At 47.8% G+C, this 16722-nt stretch overlaps 1 long non-coding RNA gene across 1 annotated transcript in view; it reads right to left on the reverse strand.

The window, feature by feature from the left end:
• Positions 1-886: 886 nt before the first annotated feature.
• The window catches only part of LOC145529760 (uncharacterized), a 46557-nt gene continuing 30721 nt past the window's right edge, over positions 887-16722 (reverse strand). The window contains exons 8-10 of the long non-coding RNA XR_014071330.1: positions 4853-6646; positions 3852-3981; positions 887-2176 (exon numbers count right to left, since the gene is read on the reverse strand). This is a non-coding gene — a long non-coding RNA (uncharacterized LOC145529760). The remainder of the gene's footprint in view (positions 2177-3851; positions 3982-4852; positions 6647-16722) is intronic.

Raw genomic sequence — 16722 nt, forward strand, 5'->3', positions numbered from 1 at the left:
TCACTTTATGTATATGGGGCTTCCCTGGTGGCTCAAAAGGTATAGAATCTGCCTGAAATACAAAAGACCTGGGTTTGATCCCTGGGTCAGAAAGGTCCCCTGGAGAAGGGAATGGCAACCCACTCCAGTATTCTTGCCTGGAGAATCCCATGGTCAGAGGAGCCTGGTGGGCTACAGTCCATGGAGTTGCAAAGACTGGGTCACGACTGAGCGACTAACACTTTCACTTTCATGTATATTTTAGCACTGTTTATGTGAATTCAAGTTTAATAATTCAGATTGGATGAAGAGGAATCAAATTTCCTGGGAAACGTGGGGAAGTTCAATGCTGGATGGAGAAAGGAGGATTGAAGAAATTCAAAGTGAAGTGAAGTGAAAGTCACTCATTTGTGTCCGACTCTTTGTGATCCCGTGGAGGTACTAAGAAATCATGCCCTTTCTCTGGCCTGCAAGACTTGCTCGCTTGCTCACTCACACATGCGCCTGTTTCTATTTCCACATTCCCAGCCGCTACTCCTTCACAGATCCCAAGTCAACTTCTATCTCCTCCTCTACTGTTGCTTTTTCTTCACATACACAGGCCATCATAAGCATTTCACCGCTGTTATTCATTTCTTTGTTACTCATTTTTTAGATTGCCAGTTGAAAATTGTTTCTGCAAAATAAATATTTGTAAGTCAGCCCACTTTCCCGTGGACTCCCACTGCCATTTCAGAGGTATGATCCCACAGACCACAAAACTTGAACATGTGGACTAAAAACCACATATGGAACCTGCTGTACCCTTAAAAGAAGATGCATCGTTTGACTGTGATTCTCCCTTAGACATCTTCAAGAAAAGCTAGTCAAACAGGTGATCAATTACAAAGAGTGCTCCAAGCTAAAAGTGTGTTTATTTTTTATTAACCACCTTCCTGGATTGATTGGCTTCTGTTCTATTGGTTTTTCTCTATGATGAATGTCAATAGACTAATTGATCATTCACGCTTGTAATCGTTTGTCTGGATATTCAGTGAAAACCTCCCTGTGAGCCCACAGGGCAGCGCTTACTACAAGCAGCTCCTCAGCACCCTCCCCTTCCTTGTGGTCTCTGCGTCCTGACTTGTCCTACACTCTCCCACCCCTTAATGACTCTGCTGGTCATGAGACGGCCCTCTCAAGACTGACCTTGTCCTCAGCTGTAAGTCACATTTAATCCTGGAATTATATTTGCTTCTGCCTCTTCCTGTCCTGTGTTTCCCCGGCACTGGCTCTTCTACCTGTTGGCCCCGAGGTCCATACATTTATTTATCAAATTTTCCAGAGCAACGTATTAAAATGTCACTCTTTCTTTAAAATCATATGTTAGCATTTTGCCAGTACCTAGTAGCAATGATCTTTTTAGTTCTAGCCTTTCTAAGTAGGGATACACAGTCTTCTTGTTTTTGTTTTTTATTGTATTTTAAGTCCAATATTGTAGGTACATTGCAGGTCCTACCAACTGTGAGGTGCATTCCAGCTTTGGATCATGAGATGTGCAAGAAAGACAGGTCTCAACAACCTGGCCCTGAAGTCCCCTGATGATGCTTCACAGTGTTCAAAAATCCACATCGAAAGGGATGTAAATCTGCTCCCTAGCCAAGCAACAGCCAGCGCCTGGGAAGCCAAAAAGGTGGCAGACTCTCATCCAAAATTTTACTGAACAGTACTTCTCTTTGCTGTACTTCGATTTGATCTACGCTCTTCTATTTCATTTGCAAAAACTGGTTGCACTCATTGAATGGATGTCACTACTGGGTTGCATCCCATGGTTTGTGTAAGGACTGGTTCCATCATCCTGGCTGAAGAATTAAAGCTAGAAAATGTCCCCCCTTGGCAGGGTGGGGGCTTGAGCGGGGAAGCACTAAAGACCTGGGACTGGACCCCTGCTCATCGTGGGAGGACAAAGCACTTAACCTCCCTGCGGCTCACTTTCCATCTTACACCAGGTTCTGCTGCTCTGTCCTTCTCAAGGACAGGACGCAGAGGGGGCTACCGAGATGAAAGATGTGAGAGCACTCGGAAAAGACTGAAGTGCCAGTCAACTTTAAGGAAGGGATGTCCGCAGTGGAGAAAAGAGAAGCCACAGAATAAGCTGCTGGTTTCCACACAGTGTTCCTCTTCAACTCAGCATAGCTGCTTATAGATCAGGTAGAGACTGAAACCAATAAGAGGAAGGAAATGAGGGAGACCAACAAAAAAAGACAGGAAGGAGCACATGCTGAAATAAGCATCACCTTATTGGCCCGTGATTTACATCTAGTACAAGCAACCAGGAACTAGTGATTCAGTGTCTTACACTCCAAGAGCATCATAAAATTTATATATATGCTGTATATATTAGATATAATAATGTATATGCTATATATACAATGTGAATATAATACATGCTGTATATACTACTGTATAGTATACATTTATATGTACTACATATACAGGGCTTCCCAGGTGGCTCAGTGGTAAAGAATCCACCTGCCAAAGCAGGAGAAACAGGAGACTCAGGTTTGATCCTCGGGTCGTGAATTTCCCCTGAAGTAGGAAATGGCCACCCACTTCAATATTCTTGCCTGGAAAATTCCACGGATGGAGGAGCCTGGTGGGCTACAGTCCATGTGATCTCAAAGAGTCAGACACGATTGAGTGACTGAACACGTAGGTACTAAATGCAATACTATATGTATATTTTACATATACATACACATGTATAATACTATACATAATATACAATGTAAAAACAGTATATATAATGTACTAGTATATAATATATAGTATAATATGTATATGACTCATAGTATAATATAATATATGAAGTGTGAAGTGTTAGTCAGTCAATCATGTTTGACTCTTTGTGACTGCATGGACCATAGCCTGCCAGACTCCTCCATGCATGGGACTTCTCAGGCAAGAATACTGGAGTGAGTTACCATTCCCTTCTCCAGGGGAATCTTCCAAACCCAGGGATAGAACTCCTGCATTGCAGGCAGATTCTTTACTATCTGAGCCACCAGGGAAGGCCCAATATAATATATAGTGTGTGTGTGTGTGTGTGTGTGTGTACATATATATATACACATATATATATATGTATAATGCATGCACTGTAATTTATATTCTATAAATACAAATGTATATTTATATATACATACACTATATATATATTTATATTCTAATTCTCAGAGGCTTTGTTGCCAGATTTCCTTATAGCATTGCTGGTGCTAAGCTGAGAGTTCCATCTCTCTTGTGATTCAAGAGCTCTCAAGAACACTGTCATTTTTTAGGGACAGTCTTCCTCACAGATGCAGGAAGGATCTTGGTGTGTGTTCCATATTACTTGATTTGACTCCCACTGTCCATCAAAGAACATTAACTGGACCAGATGATTCAGCAACCTATAAGCCATTAGCCACCATGTACATAAGCTTTCTGAGAAGCAAGTCCTATCCCAACAAGACTTGCAGCTGAATTTCCTTTACCCTGGAGATTTTAAAACCTAGTGCCTACAAGGAACCAGGCATCAATATGGAGAGAGGGGCCACATGTAGGAGCATATTTGTCGCCGTGGAGTCCTGGCCTACATCCCGATGGTGTGTGCTCATCCGCTCCTTCTCACGGGGGCAGCTGATGCCCAGCTCCAGACAAATCTTCCACTGTCCCCAAAATACATTTTTAAAAATCTGCATTTTTTTTTTTTTACTTGAAATTGCCTGATTCTTAAATGGCCGCTCAATTTTTTTTAACAACCTACAGATCAAAGAAAACAGCAAATCCAGCCTATGAACATCCAACTAAGGGCCTCTACTTTTTACCCAAGGTGCTAGTGGTAAAGAACTCACCTGTCAATGCAAGAGATGTAAAGAGACATGGGTTCGAGCCCTGGGTCGGGAAGATCCTCTGCAGGAGGAAATGGCAATCCACTCCAGTATTCTTGCCTGGAGAATCCCATGGTCAGAGGAGCCTGGTGGGCTACAGTCCATAGGGTCAAACAGAGTCAGACACGACTGAAGCAACTTAGCACTTTTTTCTCAAAAAATCAGAATTGATTTTTTTTTTTTTCTATTACACTATTTCATTAAAAGGTGAAAAGCAAATTACTAGTCAAGTTCACCTAGTGTTTTGTCTTTGGACTTCCATACCACATTCGCGGTATCCTCTAAGAAGCAGAGCCTGGGACGAGGACTAAGATGTTTACGCTTCATTCAGGGGACACTGTCCCTGGGCTTTAAGGGTGGGGCAAAAGGAAGGAATGGAGGAAGGGGGAAAGCACTGCGGAGTGTTGCTGCAAAGAGGCACAACAGGTCACCCGGCAGGTGGAGTCACTCCGTACATGGAGATGCGGGTGGACTGCAGGAGAAACCGGCTCTTGAGAGCAGGCTGTGGGAGAAAGGAAGCAGGGGAGTTTGCTCTGCCAACTCCGGGCAGAGAAAGGGGTGAGGCAGGTGAAACCCCCGGATGAAGGTGCAGTACCAGGGCTGAGAGCAGGTGCCTCCTTACTCTGGGCCTTCGATGGCTCCCTCACCTCACCCTCGTTCTGGTCCTGGCCAGCTCACTCTGTCTCCCATCAGTCAGTATTCCCCACATGGGGTGACCCTCCCCTGAACCTACAGATCTCGGATCTCATAACTACAGTGGTGCCTGCTGTTTATTCAAATCCAGAAACTCTGGGCGTATGGCTACTTGGCCCAGTTGCCTAGCAGAGGAAAAGGGGAGGTCCAAGCACTCTCAGGGCGGGTGATTGGTTGGATGCAGTGGTGGCTATAATATAACCCAGGAGGTCCCTTCAGAAAAAAAAGAGGCAACTGGGAGAATCTACGAAGGTACAGATGTGGGAACTCACTGGCAGTCCAGTGGTGGGGACTCCAGGCTTCCACTGCAAGGCGCACAGGTCCAATCCCTGGTCAAGGAACTAAGATCCTGCAAGCTGCATGGCACAGCGAAAAATAATAATAAGATGATACGGATAGATATAGGATACATGTGTGTGTATGTTCAGTTGCTCAGTTGTGTCCAACCCTTTGTGACCGCCATGGACCACAGCCCTCCAGGCTCCTCTGTCCATGGGATTCCCCAGACAAGAATACTGGAATGGGTTGCCATTTCCTCCTCCTGGGGATCTTCCTGACCCAGGGACTGAACCCATGTCTCCCGTGTCTCGTGCATTGCGGGCAGACTCTACCACTGAGCCACCAGGGAAGCCGATAGAATACATGGACATAGTCAAGTAATAGCTATATCAAGAACCATTAAATTAGTTATCAGAAAAGAGAGGAGAGGTAATTCCTGGGTGGTCCAGTGGTTAGGACTCAGGGCCTTCACTGCTGAGGGGCCAGGTTTGATCCTTGGTTGGGGAGCTAAGATTCCCCAAGCTGTGTGGCTCTGCCAGAAAGAAAAAGAAATGAGAGGAGGGACATCACTACAGATCCTGCAATTAGCGAAAGGATAAGAAGGAAATGTTAGAACAGCATTATGCCAATAAATACATCTTATATGAAATAAACAAATTTCTTGGGGAAAAAAAAATGACTAAGCTGACATGGCCCAAGGCTGTAGCACAAATCTGAAACTTCAGTTATAAACCAAGGGAAAACGCCACTATTTACACATCTACACACTTACACTTTCCCATTTTCTCAAAACCATTCAAATCAGAACATTCACAAATTTAGCAAATAACTTAAAGTCCTATAGCAAAATTCTTTAAACAAGGTCTTAGAGTTCAAGAGGAAGCTCACCTGCTAGGCTTAATATGAATACAAAAAGAAGGTTAATCGACCTAGTCAAGGGGGTGGAGGGAGTAAGGCAAATCTGGAGAACAATCGAAGAATACTAGCAACCATACCCACACTGCTCCAGAAAGCTTAATTCAGAAAAATACTGTGACGACAGCTGGTTGCCAGACCTTTCACATCAGAGATGGCAAACAGGAATGCCAAAGGGGCCAAAGACCAGCTGGGAATCAGGGAGTGGGGTGGTAAGACGCTGACACGCTCCTTGCAACACCAAGGCTCCGTCTGGTTTCGCAACTACAAGTGGGGTCAGGGACTCCAGATTTTCCAGATTGTTATTTTAAATCCCTCGATGTTTAAATGTTGGCTTAGCTTGGAAGGAAAAAAAAAAAAATACTGTGTGGGCCGAACACATCAGCAGACCAGACATAGCCGCACTCCATCAGCCCATGGTCTCCGCTTGGTGTTCTACTTTCAGGGGGTGGCGTGTGGACAGAGGGGGCTGGGGGGCGTGTGCTTGTCTGTTTGTTTGGACTTCTTCTTATTTTGAAAAGCTAAAAACTCATGCTCGGGGCACTGTTTCTCTTCCTTTGTCATGGCCCTTGGAGCACAGGGACTAAACAGCAAAGGGAGCCGGCCACAGCCTGCCTCAGCCTCACTGCTCCTCCGTCCTGCCCCCTGGATCCAGCAGATAAGGAGCTAAATCCTAGGATCTGAAGAGGCCGGGTGTCTTCTCTCCCCTTCCAGGCTGCCACCAGCTCACGGTCCTGCCTTCAGTTTTTGAAGCGCGGAGGTGACCGTGTTTACTGCCGTTTCCATATGGCCATGCGACATCCCAGACGGGGTGGGAGGGGGTGTGGCGAGGGCGGACACCGAGGCTTGTTCCACTCTGATGAGATGTTATCCTGTGTCAGGAAACAAGATGAAAAGCAAATGTTCCTGAGATTCCTGAAAAGAAAGCTGACTGCTTTGGGTCTCCGAGCCCAGGCCCTGGTGTGAGAGTTTGGTATCACAGCCAGTGAGCCAAGCCGGGGTAGCCGCGCCCGCTCTGGGAGACAAGCAGGGCGGGCTCTGTGGAGAATGCCTGGCACTAATGAGCCAGCACCTGCCAGGCATCCGGCCTCCCGGCAGGAATAAGACTTTCCAGCAGCACCAGCAAGCACAGCGGCTCCAAGGCAAGCACGAGATGAAAGAGCTCAGGAGGGCAGGGCGGGAGGCCCAGCCTCTCCCGGCCTGTCAGAGAGGAGGCCAGATGCTCAGAGCAAGGCTAAGAGCACTGGAAGGGCCCATCAGAATGCAGACAGACGCTGAGAAAGCGTCCTCAAAGCTGCTCTCCCAATGCACTTCGATGGGCCCAGCCGAGCTCCCCACAGGACCAGCCTCGAGCCCCGCAGAGCACTCTCGGCTCCAACTGTCCGTGTCCTTTGTGCGTCTCCATCAAGGCCACTTAAGCCACGGTTTTCAGCAATACTCATCAGTGAGCTCGCAGCAAAAGCCTCCCTTTTCACAGCAGCTCACACAGAAAACAGACGGTTTCCGAGGTGTCCTGCTGCTCCTTGTCTTCCTGGGCTGACTTCAACTCTCCCAGATTCACGCAGGAGAGGCTGGACCCACCTGGGACCCAAGCTGTGCGTGCTCAGTCACCTCAGTCGTGTCTGACTCTTTGCGACCCCGTGGACTGTAGCCCGCCAGGCTCCTCTGTCCATGGGGTTCTCCAGACAAGACTACTGGAGTGGGTTGTCATTTCCTCCTCCAGGGGATCTCATTCCACCCAGGCGGTACCTGGAGGAAACTAGGGAGCGCGGCTTCGTGGGGCAGGCTGGCAGGGGGCTAAGGGGGCTCTTCGGGGAAATTCAGGACCGTGCAGAGACTCGAGGTGTCGAGAAACAGTCCCCCCCCACACACACACACACACAATCAGTCACCTGGAGGCCAACGTCCTCTAAGTGAGGAACCTTTGTTCCAGAATAGTCTTCTCTGGAAAAATGAGAGCACATTCAGAGAACAAGCCACCTTAACACTCCAGGAAAGAAAGAATTGAAGGGGGATACAAGCAGAGAAGCGTTCCTACTTGTTTAAAGGTCTTCCCAAATCCTGGAAGTTTTGCCAGAATCATACAGTTGAGTATTTGTAACAGGAAAAGTGTCAAAGTCAGGGCAAATCACAGCACCTCACATTTAGAATGCAGGTACTGGTTTAAGCATTAGGTATATGAACTTTTTGTATCCTCACAGCAGTCCTATGCGGTAGGTACTTACACAGCTCCCAAACAACTAATGCAGAAACTAGAGCACAGAGAGTTTAAGTAACTTGCCATGGTCACACAGCTAATCAGCAGCAGAGCTGCTATCTGAACCTGGATAGTCTGAGCCACTATGCATGGCTGCCTCCCGCAATTTGATGCTGCAAATGAGTGATGACAAAAACATAACGAGCATGTTCTCAACAAAACTATAATTCGAAAGACTGCACGCACCCTTACATTCACTAGCAGCAGTATTTGCAATAGCCAAGACACAGAGACAACCGAAATGTCCATGGACAGAGAAACGGATAAAGACTTGGTACATGGAATATTACAGTGGAATATTACTCAGCCATTAAAAAGAATGAAATAATGCCATGGGCAGCAATATAGATGGTCATAGAGGCTCTCATACTAAGCAAAGTAAGAAAGAGAAAGACAAATATCATGTGCTATTACTTATATGCAGAATCTAAAATACAACACAAATGAATATATCTCAGACTCACAGACATAGAGAACAGACCTGTGGTTGCCAAGGGTGGGGGGAGGGAAGGATTGGGCGCTTGGGGTTAGTGGGTGCAAACTATTACATATAGAATGGATGAAAAACAAGATCCTATCGTATGGCACAGGGAACTATATTTGGTATCCTGGGAAAAAGCATAATGGAAGAGAATGCAATATAAATAATATAAAAAATATAAAAAAGAATGTATATATGTGCATAACTGAGTCACTCTGCTACACAGCAGAAATTAATACAACATTGTAAATCAACTATGCTTCAATAAAACTTTTTTAAAAAAGAATATTGATCAAAATTTGAACCTAAATTGAGGTCAAACTATAAAATAAAATCAGTCTGGATTTGCATCCCTTGAAGATGGGGGTCGGGGGAAGAGTATGTTCTAATTAGCAAAGTGCTTTCACTGAGTTATTCATTCCCTCAAAATGTTTTTGTTTTGCATCCACCAAATGTGGATCCCTAGAGCTAGAGTGGTGAGCGAGTAATACCCAGGCTCTGCCCTCATGGGGCTTCTTCTGGAGGAGTAGAGACAGACCAAGTCAACTGCTCCTAAAATTAAACATACAGGCAATGAGTGCTAAAAAAGAAGAAAAAAATGGATATAAGGGTCATCACTTTCTGAAACAAATAGTATTTTCCTGATATTACAGATAAGAAGACTGGGCTTTCAGAGTGAAATGCAATAAAACAAAAGAACACAGTAAATGTTTACATTTTATTTTTAGTAGGTTCTCAATGTATCCATATGATGTGACATTCAAAAGACATCACAGGGTGTACAGAGAAAGTTTCCTTTCTACCAGACTCCAGCTTCCTAGGGGCAATCAGTGGTGGGTCTCCTACCAGAGATAGACATAAGCAATCGAATACACACATACTTTTTTCTTTATGCAAATTACAGCGCTGTTCTGCCCCTTGGGGTTTTCCTCCAACAAATAAATAGGCCGTACACCTCTTCACTTTCTTTTCTTCATTTTTGGCTGCACTGGGTCTTTGCTGGGGTGTGTGGGCTTTCTCTGGCTACCCCAAGACATGTGGGATTTTAGTTCACTGACCAGGGATCAAACCTGCACCCCTTGCACTGGAAGGCAGATTCTTAACCACCAGAACACCAAGAAGTCCCCACTTCCTTACTTTCTTACGGCCACATGACCTACTTTAGCCAGTTTCCTACAGATGGTCACTGAGGCAATTTCCAGTCTTTTTAGCACAAACAATCCCGCAAGGACCACTAAATATACAGACTACTTCACACACATGGGAGTATATCTACATGACAACTTCCCAGAAGGGGAATTTCTGGGTGGACAACTATGTGCATTTGTAATTTTGACAGTACCCATATTGTCCACCACTGAGATGTCCGCGATTTACACTCATCCAGCAGTGGGCGGGAATGCCTGATCACCAAACCCCAACCCAGGGAGAGCACAGTGCTTGAGAATCAAGTGACCGGGAACCCACTCCATCCCTGGCTAACTGTGGGCCTTTAGCCTCTCAACTTCCAGTTCCCAAGAACCTCACAGGAAAAGTGGGCTCAGGAGGGACCCCGGCCCTGTGTTTCTGACGCATCCAAGCCACAGCCCGCTGGAGCCAAGGAGGGAAGCCCTAGAGCTCCCCAAGAGAGCAGCTCACAAGGGATGGCCTCAAGGTCAAGGCCAAGAGAGCCAACTGCACCGGGCCAGCGGCAGACAGGACACCTCAAAGCAGACACCAGCAAAAGAATGCTGGAGTGGGTTGCCATGCCCTCCTCCAGGGGATCTTCCCAACCCAGGTATCAAACCCAGGTCTCTGCATTGCAGGCGGATTCTTTACTGTCTGAGCCACCAGGCAGAGGCTCGCAGCTTTATATGTATTGTGCAGATCTGATACAGCTTCTATCAAGAGCTCCGGCTCTGCAACCAGAATGGCCACTGCCCAGGTTGCGTGACCTCGGCAAGCTGCTTCCTCCCCACTTCCCTCGCCCGTAAACAGGAAGCAGGCGAGCGTGAGCACACAGCAGCAGCTCCAACTCCAGACACGGTCATGGGGCAGACCCGGGGGCCCAGCACCTCCCTCCCGTGCCCACCTGTGGCTCTCTGCCCTTGAAGGAGGGACAGCCCTCGACCAGTGCAGGAGAGGAGCTGGGATGGCATCCAGATTCTCTGTCCTCCCCTCCCTGGGGCCGGGATGCGGTGAGGCTATGTAGAGTGTGTTTGGCACCACCTCTCAGAAGCCCTTGGGGGACTGCACCCAGGTGCCCACAGCGATAATGGGCTCACCAACCTGCTCTCTTGGCTCACTTCCCTGTCTCACCTCTGACTCCCCGCCAACACCTCCCGAAAGTGGAAGTGTTAGTCATTCAGTCAAGTCCAACTCTTTGCAACCCCATGGACTGTAGCCCACCAGGCTCCTCTTTCCATGGAATTCTCCAGGCAAAAATAATGCAGTGGGTTGTCATTCCCTCCCCCAGGAGATCTTCTGGACCCAGGGATCAAACCCACATCTCCTGCAGATTCTTTAACATCTGAGCCATTGGGGAAGACCAACGGCTCCTGGGACCACCCCCCAACAAAATCAACCACTCGAACTCAGACTCTGCTTCTGAGGGAGTCCAAGCTAAGACCACCGTCATCCCTGAGCAGGGGAGGGACGGACAGATGAGGAAGGAGCAGTGGTGGGACACAGAGGAAAGTTTGCAGGACAAATTTAAACACCAAGGTAGGAAGTAAGAAAGAAGTGAGAGGAAAAGAATATAATAATGATGAGACAGCTAGTGTCCTACACTGGCCATACCCAGTGCGCTGGCTGACTGCCCCTGCCAGTGTCATCTCTTTGCTTGAGGCTGTCTCCAAGATGTAGAAGATCAGCGGGCATCCAAGTCATCCATACTCCAGTGCTCAACCAACCACTGACAAGGTGGAGTATAAATACCCCAGCTCCCTGGCCCCTTGGACGGGGTAATTCTCTATTGCAGCCTGCATTCCAATATCCAGCTGCTGACAGTGGGAGGTGGCTTCATAACAGCCCGTTGCTGGCTGCCTGCCCTCCCTTGTCTCATTTCCCCCAACTCCTGACAGTATGTTTCAGGTTTTGCTTCCAGGGAATCCCAGACTTAAGCACTGGGCATCCGCTGTGTGCCAGGTACGGGCTGTGCTGTGCACAGTCGCTCAGTCGTGCCCGACTCTCTGTGAGCCCACAGACTGTAGCCCACCAGGTTCCTCTATTCATGGGGATTCTCCAGGCAAGAATACTGGAATGGGTTGCCATGCCCTCCTCCAGGGGATCTTCCCAACCCAGGGATCGAACTCAGGTCTCCAAATTGCAGGCGGATTCTTTACCGTCTGAGCCACTGGGGAAGCCCAGGCATAGGCTAGCAGCTTTTTATGTATTGTGCAGATCTGATACAGTTTCTATCATGAAAACAAAGAACACAACACTGTCAATACAGAAAACAAAAGGCCAGGCCTTTGTTTCAAAACCAATGTCCGAGATGACAACAGGGAGAGTGACACAGTTTGAAGCCAAGCCAGCTGTGAACAAAATGTGACCAAGCAGATCTTTTTTGGGTCATGGAAGCTCTGACAGAAGAAAAACAAGGCCAGTGGAGTGGGAAGCCAGGTTTCCCAACCATATTATATACACACCCATTGTCTGGGGGTTATGTCCTTGCTGAGAACACATTCCTTGGGGAAATTGTTTTGCCAAAGTAGTTGGGGTTTAATCAGCCCAGCTTTGGCAAATCTGCCCCTTGCTCCAGGGTTAGCCTGAATTCACCACAACAGGTTAGAGGAAGGGGTGGAGGGAGTTTTCTGTATTTCTTCCAGGAAACACAGAGTGAACTCTAGTTAAATTTGAGAGCTGGATCATTAGCTTCTCATTAATGACTCTAATCTCTCTGTAAGCACAGAGAAGGCACAAAAATTCACCGCCTAAGCCACAAGCTCTAATTGCTGCTGTCCTTCTAAGCAGGGGGGGGAAACAGGCCATGCTTTGTGGCTTCTCTCGAACAAAAGACCCATTTGTTAATGAGGTTTCTTCATTTAGGGCAGGAGAAAACTTTTGGGTTATTATTAGGCCACAAATGAAGGCTTGTGTTTCATTTAACTGCCCCACTTAAGGAAGGAAACTTTGCTTTGGTAATTAAAGAATCATTTTTAAGTTTTGAGGCTTCTGGATAACCTTGAATGAAGCTTCAAATGTGATGAGGCTTGGTGCTCCATCTGTAAATTTAACCAACTGGGGTGAACGATCCCAAACACTTGGTCCAGCTCTGACGATCTATGGTTTTGTTCATCTCACTGCCTTCCCCTCATAATGTGTGTGTGCTCAGTCATGTCCGATTCTTTGCAGCCCCATGAACTGCAGCCTACCAAGGCCTTCTCTGTTTATGGAATTTTCCAGACAAGAATACTAGAGCGGGTTGCCATTCCCTTCTCCAGGGGATCTTCTGGATGCAGGGATCCAACCTGCATCTTCTGCATTGGCAGGAGGATTCTTTACCACTGGTGCCACCTGGCAAGTGGCACATGTTAATGCTACCTGTTCTTTCTAACCCTCAGGGTCTCTGGATACTGTTGGGGACCACAGCACCTCTGGTCATCCCCCCTGTAGCTTCCTCAGAGGATCCCATCTATGGACTGACATCTCCCCTCTGCCACCCATGGAAAAGAAAACAAAGGGTAATGGCCTTTGTCAGTTTCATATGTTGAGCCCTCATGTATCGTCTGAGGTCGTCTCCTGGCTGAGTGAACAACACAAATCATCACCCCAGGAGGAAGTTCATGGCTCCTGGAGAAGGGCAGCCCCACTGTGAAGCTTTAAAACCCATACTCGTAAAATGTGGTGAGGAAATTCATCTTTGAGGTTTATGGCCAACGAAATCTGTGATATCTCTTTTATGGATGCTTTTAATGTTCTCTGCAGAGCAATGAGCCACTGACCCAGGGACAGTGTGGTTGAGCAGCTTCCTGAGTGAAAACAAGAGGTGGTCATCGTGTGTCCCCCGTCGGTGACCCTGCCCAGGCTGGTAAATCAAACCCCAGGCTCCAAGGGGTAGCTTATCCTAGAATCTTCTCAAGATGCCTGTTGTTTGTCTTCATTTAGTCGTGAAGTCATGCCCGACTCTTTGAGACCCCATGGACTCTAGCAGAGTCCAGGCTCTTCTGTCCATGGGATTTCCCAGGCAAGAATGCTGGAGTAGGTTGCCATTTCCTTCTCCAGGGATCTTCCTAACCCAGGGATCAAACCCACATCTCCTGCATTGGCAGGCGGATTCTTTACCACTGAGCCACCAGGGAAGCCCCTGGCTACACACAAAATGAAACGGGTTCAGTTCCACCATCCAGGGCTTGGGGGCTTGCCTTTGAGCATTTGTCAAGGAAGGGGTGTGAATAACCCTGGAATGATCACCTACCCTCATGGATTCTCTGAGGTTGCCATGGAGACAACTAGGATGCTCTTTGGGGGCTCTTGTGACATTTGCTCTCCTTGCTATTAGCTCTTGACTCCAAACCTGCCCACCATTCCCAACACATACCTAAGCTCCCCGAGGAGCCTGGGTCAGCCCCTGGGGAGCCATGTGAGGTCCCCGTGTGCCCTGAGCCAGCCCTTCCCTTGGCCTCTCTGCTCCTGTGCATCAGCCTGGCCATCCTGTTTCTGCCGCTCCCTAATTGCCCTGGGAAGACACTATCTCCGCCTGTAAGGATTGTTCCTGCACAGTGAACAGAAACCTCCTGGCCAAGCTCCAAAAACCAATCATCCTGAATTTATCACCAGCTCCTCAAAAGAAAAAGGCCCCATGTCCCGCCCCAGCCACTCTCCTCCCAAGTTTCCTGACTTCGGGTGACCTTGCCACATTCTGTTTCAAAACACATCTCACTCTGGCCAAATTGCAAAGGGCGAACACATTTAATGAAGTTCGAGCTGACCCATTTTCCTCCAAGCATCCCTTCATGTTTCTAGTCATGGTAGCGCTTTGTCTCCTCGAGAGGCCTGCCAGTTCATAGTCCCGGAGTCAGCAGACCCTTCCTGCCCCAGGGAGGACTCTTCACAGAGGAAGCTGAGTTGAGCAGATGGAAGCTCCAGGTGTCATCCACACGTGCTAGTCGGTCTGTGCCCAGCTGAGCCTTCAGGGCGGGAGCCCTGGCATGCAAGTCATCATCTGGAAGAATGACTGTGGTCCAAGAGTTCCAAAGGGCTCCTGGGATCCCAGGGAGATGCTGGTGACGCTAAACTGTTCCACCTGAGACTCGGAAATAGGCTCAGTGACCTCCAATGACAGTCTTAGACTCCAGTATCACGAAGGACCCTTGAAACGAGTTAGTGCAGGGCTCAGAGGGGGCTCCTCTCTGCTAAAGATGCTTCACACAGGATCAAGATTTGGGGGAAAGCAGATACTGAGGAAGGGCTTCTCTGGTGGCTCAGCGGTAAAGAATCCGCTTGCAATGCAGGAACCACAGGAGATGCGGGTTGGATCCCTGGGTGGGGAAGATCCCCTGGAGGAGGAAATGCAACCCACTCCAGTATTTTTGCCTGGAGAATCCTATGGGTCGAGGACCCTGGTGGGCTAGAGTCCATGGGGTCGCAAAGAGTCGGACACAACTGAGTGACTGAGCATGCGCACCGATACAGATGAAAGGAACTGGAAGGCTGTCTGTGGCCAGATGAACTTAAGCACCTTCCTGATTACCTGAGTTACGCACGGGGCTTCTGCATCCATGGCTGCCTCCTCTGAACACTTACTGCGTGCAGGAACCGTGCTGAAAGCTCCTTGCGCCCTACCTGTGTCTTCCTCCAACCAACTTGTGTGGAAGGAATTATCATGAACCCTCTCTGTCAGGTGGAGATACTGCGGCTCAGAGCCACTGGGACTCGCTGACATCACAGAGCTGTGGCACTGGGACTCTCAAGGGGTCACACCCTGGACCCCACGGTTTTCACCACTGCACAAGCTCGTGACTGAAGAAAGACTGTGACTTCAAATAAGTAAAGAAAAACCGATTTCTCTGGGAAACACAAATCAAACCCACGATGAGAGACCATTTCATGCCAATTAGGACGGCTATTATAGAAAGGGGGGCGGGGAGCTTCCTCGGTGATCTAGTGCTTAGGAATCCGCCTGCCAATGCATGGGACACGGGTGCAATCCCCAGTCTGGGAAGATCCCAGGCGTCGCAGAGCGACCGCTGACCCACACTCTGCAGCAAGAGAAGCAACCACAGTGAGAAGCCCGCACACAGCAACGAAGAGGAGCCACCACTGGCCGCAACTGTAGAGAAAGCTTGTGCACAGCAACCAAGACCCAGCACAGCTAAAAATAGATACATCTTAAAAAAAAAAAAAAAAAGGTGAGGGGGATTTCCCCGGTTCCCTGGCCATCCAGTGGTTAAGACTTCACTGTCGCAGTGCAGCTGCTGTGAGTTCAATTCCTGGTCAGGGAGCTAAAATCCCATATCCCGGCCAAAAAAAAAAACAGAACATAATCAAAATTCTCCAAGCCAGGCTTCAGCAATATGTGAACCATGAACTTCCAGATGTTCAAGCTGCTTTTAGAAAAGGCAGAGGAACCAGAGATCAAATGGCCAACATCCGATGGATCATCAAAAAAGCAAGAGAGTACCAGAAAAACATCTATTTCTGCTTTATTGACTATGCCAAAGCCTTTGACTGTGTGGATCTCAATAAACCGTGGAAAATTCTGAAGGAGATGGGAATACCAGACCATCTTGCCTATCTCTTGAGAAACCTGTATGCAGGTCAGGAAGCAACAGTTAGAACTGGACATGGAACAACAGACTGGTTCCAAATAGGAAAAGGAGTATGTCAAGGCTGGATATTGTCAGCCTGCTTATTTAACTTATATGCAGAGTACATCATGAGAAACGCTGGGCTGGAAGAAGCACAAGCTGGAATCACGAGTGCCAGAAGAAATATCAATAACCTCAGATATGCAGATGACACCACCCTTATGGCAGAAAGTGAAGAAGAACTAAAGAGCCTCTTGATGAAAGTGAAAGAGAAGAGTGAAAAAGTTGGCTTAAAGCTCAACATTCAGAAAACTAAGATCATGGCATCTGGTCCCATCACTTCATGGCAGATAGATGGGGAAACAGTGGAAACAGTGGCTGACTTTATTTTGGGGGGCTCCAAAATCACTGCAGATGGTGATTGCAGCCATGAAATTAAAAGACGCTTACTCCTTGGAAGGAAAGTTATGACCAACCTAG

This window comes from Giraffa tippelskirchi, chromosome 12 (assembly GCF_054371585.1).
Source record: "Giraffa tippelskirchi isolate mGirTip1 chromosome 12, T2T-mGirTip1v1.2.pri, whole genome shotgun sequence".
Classification (NCBI taxonomy): domain Eukaryota; kingdom Metazoa; phylum Chordata; class Mammalia; order Artiodactyla; family Giraffidae; genus Giraffa; species Giraffa tippelskirchi.